Here is a 6,000-nt window from a genome sequence, read left to right as displayed (position 1 = left end):
TGCGGCTCCATGTGCCAGCCAATTATCCAGATGTCATTAGGGATGAGGAAGCCACCATTTCTCCACATACACACATCCCAGAGCATGAAATGACAGCACTTCCATGAGAATACCCCAGGGCAGAGTGAGGACAAAAACTGGCATCTAGTATTACAAATGTGTATAGTCAATTGGCTGTAAAACTGGTATGTAAAAGCATATTCCCTGATGCCCATTAGATTCTCCTCCTGCAGTGGAGGAGGGATGAGACACTGGCTTCTTAAAAATGGCAGTAAGAAGGCAAACCAAATGGCTTCATAGATTATAAAGCTAAAAGGGACCTCTGTGATCCTGGTACCTCTGCAGTGGCTGAGGAACTCCTTTATGCAGAGGGTATTCCCTAGGGGCATTATTTTCTGCAGCATTACGACCCCTTTGTGCTGCCTCGATGCAAGAGAGAAGCAGGCCTTACTTTCTGCATTTTCACTGACCAAACAAATAGTTTTTTTCCCCTTTTCAGAAATGCTTTCCTGGCCTCTACCTCTATCCCTGAAATTACACTGAATCAATTCAAAGGCACAGCACCCGAAACATGCTAAAAACCATTTATACCCAAAGTGTAATTGTAGCTCCTTTTAACGCTGCATAGCAGCTAGGACAGATGAGAAGCCAGGTCATATGAGCAGCCAGCTCTCTGCAAGTGTAAGCAGAGTCAGGATGAGCTGTACCCTGACATCTGGTGGTGAAGTATGGGAAGTGTGGAAAGAATGTCTGGAATGCAAAATCTCAAATATTTGCATAGGCTCGCCTAACCCATCCCAGACTGCCGAGCTGTGGGTGCTTTGTGACAGAAATGACTCAACCTCAGTTGGGTGGTACTTGCTAGACAAGGGACATGGGTTCCAAAACCCTGTGAAGGGAGAGAGGTTGGGGGAAGGTACTTTGTGCCCTGGTGGTGCAGGCTCCCTGGGTGAGCATGAAGCATCAGTTGGGCACCTCCTCCTCTCTCCCAACTGGAAATGCAGAGTTGTTATTTTTTATTCCCTTAAGATCTAGATACAGTGCTGAGCGAACTCACTTTGGGCTAATGGTGCAATAACTGATGGCTCACTATGTGCTGAGATCACAAAGAGCTGAAATACTGAGCTGGAGCACTGAGTCTGTGCTAACTAGTGGGGAGCAGAAGCTATACATGTGGAACGGAATCAGCTGGCGAGTGGAGCCATGTTTATGGGGATGGCAGGGAGACCACAGGACAGCTGGTGGAATGGAGCGGCTGGCAGAGCGGAGTAGCTGGTGGGGCGTGTGGACAGCACCACAGAGCGAGCGGAGCCGAGCAGTTGTCTGGGACATACTGGAGCAGCTCACGAGGCAGCTCGGTGGAGCGAGCAGTTTGGTGAGGACGCGGCCGGAGGAGCAGAGTGGGAGCGGCCCGGTAATGACGGAGCAGTTCGTGGAGAAGGCGGAAGCAGAACCACGGAGAGGCAGGGCAGTTGGCCCTGGACCACGTAAGGTGCCCTTTCACCCAGGCTGGGGGAGGGACGCTCTACAGATAGACTCTGAATTCTGTGGTGGCATTGACCAGAGGACCTTTTGGGTGTGGACTTTGGAGTGATTGGACTTAAGACCTAAGGGGAAAGGACATTGCCAAAATGTACTTGGGGGGGTGGTTATGGTTTGTGTTATAACTCTGTTTGTGGTGTTTCTCCAATGGGATGCCGCATTGTTTCCTTCCTTTATTAAAAAGATTTCGCTACACTCAGACTCCGTGCTTGCGAGAGGGGAAGTATTGCCTCCTAGAGGTGCCCAGGGGGGTGTGGTATGTAAGTGTCCCAGGTCACTGGGTGGGGGCTCGAGCCGGTTATGCCTTGTGTTATTGAAACGGAACCCCTGGATACTGAACCCGGCCCTTGTTGCTGCCAACTCAGAGGGGCAGAAGGGTTACACAAGCAACTGGCAAGTGTCTGCAGGCCACAATCTGGGAACCTCTGTTCTCTGCCAAACACACAAGATGGGGTAGCACAGCAGAGCAAATAATGGATTTTCCAAGAGGCTAATCCCACATAGCGCTTATAAAGACCTGTCGTCAGTGGATTTCCAAGTGCTTTACAAAGCGGGTCAGTAGCATTAGCTCCATTTTACAGCTGGGGCAACTGAGTCACAAAGTGGGCAAGTGACCTGCACAGCACAAAGGCATCCAATAGGCCAGTGGCAGGGCCCAAGACTAGATCCCAGGTCTTCCAAGTCCCCGGGCTGTATTCACTAGGCCACATTGTCTTCAAAAGTGCCAAAGGTGCTAGGAAAGTTCACCAGAGACTTTTTGAATCAATCAAAGATTCCCATCCCACCCATCCCCCAGGGAGTGGAGCAGTAGAAGGGTGATGAAAGGCCATCTGAAACTATGGAGTCAGCTGGGAGCTCTGGGGATGGAAGGCTCAGCCAGAGCTCTTCTAAGTCATCCTCTTCAAGGCCCAGGTTGAGTGGCAAGGCCAGTCAGAGCCTGCTTGCCAATATCCTGATGCTCAATTACTATGGTGATGGGGGCCATCCTAATGTACCATCCCCTTCCCCAAACAGAGCTCAGGCCAGCAGCCAATGCAGAGATTCCTGCTTTCAGAGCTCTCTCGTCAGTACCAGACCCCAGCTCCGCTGTGTCAGAAACTCAGCCTGGCAGAGACGTTTTCCAGGAAACGTCATCGTTCTCATTTAATTTCTCCTTGGTCAGTAACTGGGATGTGACCAGCCCTTGCCCTTGTTGCCTAGTTGCAGATGCAAACATCTGGCCCTCAGCAGCAGGTAGATGAAATCTCTGCATCCCCTGTCATGGAACCCCAGCAGCAGCAAGCTGTCAGGCTTGGTTTATTGGTTTTCATTCTGGGTATGCAAGTGCATTATCTGATCACCTCTGCAGCCGCCTAGCAGAAGGGCAACAGCCCTTGTTATCAGTAACCCGAAAATCTTTTATCCCTTAGTTCAGTGTTCTTCAGCTGGAGGGTCCTGCCCCTGAGGGGGTCACAAAAGACAAGGCGGGGGGAGGGGGGCGACGAGAGAGGAGGTCATGAGACATGGAAAATTCTAAAACCAAGTGTGTGGCTCTGGTGTTACATACACATATGTAACAGTCTATGACACAAATGGCATGCATGCATGTCTAATACACCATAGGGTCTGCAGGTGGGAGGCATGTGTTGGTATCAGATGCATTAAGAGGAGACAGAAACCCTCTGTCTATCCCCAGGCAGGCAGCAGCAGCTTTGCTCCATGCTGCCCTGCCAAAGGGCCTCACTGCCAGGCCTCAGGGTGCATTGCTAAGAGGGAACAAGTCATTCCTTGTCTCCCTGCTGAGCCTGCCCCCAGAGAAGGCTGTAGTTGACACCAGCGGGTGCTCCACCAAGCCAGGATGACTGTGCTACATCTATGTCTCCTCAGATTCTACGGAGCTAAGGGAGGCAAATCAGTGTAGGATATTTGCTCTAGATACAGGTGATTCGCTATAGACAAGTTATCCTTCACACACCGAATGTAACCAGGACATGAAACACATTGGCACCTCCAGTTCCAGCCTTCCTCTCGTCAAAGGACAGGTCTGCTCTCCCAGCTCACAGTGATATGGCAGCCCACTGCTAAAAGAAGAGCACGCATTTGACACAAGTGTGTGTTTCCAACAGTAACATCAATGTCTGATGTGAACATGTCCAGGCCAACAATTTTGTTGGTTTGATGAGTGAACCAAAAATCAGGGAGAAAGAAATCATTTGGGGTTGACTCAAAATTACTTTTTTAAAATTTTCTCAAACTGAAAAAGTGTTTTAAAAAAATTGGTTTGTGTAGAACAAAACATACTGTTTGATGCAAAATGAAACATTTTGTTTTGGTTTTGAGAGTTTTTAACCTTTTAAAAACAAAATTGAAATAAGATCTGAAGGAAAAAGTCATTTTGAACTGAAATATTGAAAAGTTTAGATGTTTTCAGAATATTTTTTCTCATCAAAACAATTCAGCAAATTAGACCTAAATTTACCTGATGTTTCAAACAATCTGAAGCTGCAGTTTTCAATGAAAAGAGGCTCTCCACATGCCCGTGTGATTGGCAGCAGCCCAAGTTTAATGAAATGTTTAGTATTTGTTTATTTGCTGAAAAAGGACCACACCAGTTAGCCTGTTACCTAGAAACTGAGTGGTGCTAGCCAAGCTAGAATAATAAAAACAGTGATAAAGGACTTAGGGAGGTGTTAAAGCTGAAATGTAGGCAAAAGAATTTCACAAAGCTTTTAGTGAGAGTTAAGTGACTCCGTACCTTTGGAGCAGTTATGCAAGCACCATGATAATTCATTTACCTCGAGCTATAAAAAGAAAACCTGTTTGATATGTTACAAGTGCATAGCACATTATTGATATTTTGGGGCATGACTTTTCTTTCAGGGCAATAGCTGATCTTCCTGAAATTGAGGGACAGAAAACAACTGCAGACTGAAGAAGGCAAAACTTGAGCTGCTAGTTTGTTTCTAGGGGTTGGTAATGTGGCTGAACACAAGTGTCCATGGTGAAAATGTTGAGATCCATGAGAGCGCTCACCTCGGGAGGCTCCTCACAAGTAGCTCCCCATCCATGCTGTTGCTGGCGGAGGCATGGCCAGTTGGGTCTGCAGGCTGCCTCTGTCCCCACTCCCTGAGTGCTGACTCTGTGGCTTCCAGCAGGGCCAGCACTTCCATTTAGGTGATTTAGGCGGTCGCCTAGGGTGCTAGGATTTGGGGGGGTGGCATTTTGCCACCCTCGGCGGCAATTTGGCGGCGGGGGGTCCTTCCGCGCTCTGGGTCTTCAGCGGTAATTCTGCAGCGGGTCTTTCACTAGCTCCGGGACCCGCCACCAAAGTGCCCTGAAGACCAGGAGCCGTGGAAGGACCCCACCCCGCCGCAGAATTGCCACCAATAACTGGGACCGCGGAAGGACCCCTGCCTAGGGCGCCAAAAACACTGGCGCCACTCCTGGCTCCCAGCCTACTGACAGTAGCTGCACTGGTGGCAGCTGTGAGCCCCAGGCCCTTTTAAATTGCCCGGGCGGGTTGCAGGGGTTTTAGGTGCATGCCCTGTAGCTACCCAGAGTCAGCGAGAACAGGGGGCAGCAGCAGTGCCTGTGCCTAGCGCCACCCTGCAGAGCCCTGCCCTTTCCTGGCGCATCAGGATGTTGGGAACATGGGGAGGGGAGGGAGCCTCTTGGCTGGGCCTAGAGATAGCCTTCTCCAATGCTCTCCCTTGGGGGCCACGCTCCTGCGGGCTGGCCGGGGATCTCACGGCAGTGCCTGGAGCTGATCTCACAGAGAGGTCTCTCCTTATACTGGGCCAGGCCCTGTTTGCATTAACATCCCCCTCTGCATTTAAATAGCACTAGCTAAATACAGGGCCGGCTCTAGCAATTTCACCGCCCCAAGCACAGCAGTACGTCTGGAGCCGCGGGGCCAGCAGGCCCTCCGCAAGCACACCTGAGCCACCTGCCGCCCTCCCGGTAACCAGCAGAGCGCCCCCCACGGCGTGCCGCCCCAAGCACGCGCTTGGCACGCTGTGGCCTCGAGCCGGCCCTGGCTAAACATTTCAGGCAGTTCTCAGAGGTGTTGAGACTGTGTCAATCTCCACTTCCCTGGGAAGTAGCGAGGGGCTGGCTGCCCCTTTGAAGAAGCACTTTGAACTGAGAACTGGGCTGCTCTAGTTTATCTGCATGTGAATTAAGACAATCAACTGGGGGCATTGTCCCTTTAGGTACTCACATCCCCCAAACCAAGGGGAGCCCCCATTGCACTGCCTAGTTCCCACTCTCAGGCCTTGTAGGCAGTTCTGGATCAAGCCCCAGAAGATTAGAGCAAAGGCCAGTAACGTTACACTGCTGCTTCAAAACCCATTCCCATACTAGATAACCGATTTTTTTCAGTGTGGAAAATTATGTGCGCTATTTTGCAGGTCGAATGACTGAATGACATAACCTCCCTACCAATGTCAGTCACTAAGTCCGGTAATTTTGTCAAGTGTC

The sequence above is a fragment of the Chelonoidis abingdonii genome, chromosome 8 (genome assembly GCF_003597395.2).
Source record: "Chelonoidis abingdonii isolate Lonesome George chromosome 8, CheloAbing_2.0, whole genome shotgun sequence".
In the NCBI taxonomy this organism is placed as follows: Eukaryota; Metazoa; Chordata; order Testudines; family Testudinidae; genus Chelonoidis; species Chelonoidis abingdonii.
The sequence above is the reverse complement of the archived record's forward strand: the minus strand, read 5'-3'. Positions refer to the sequence as shown.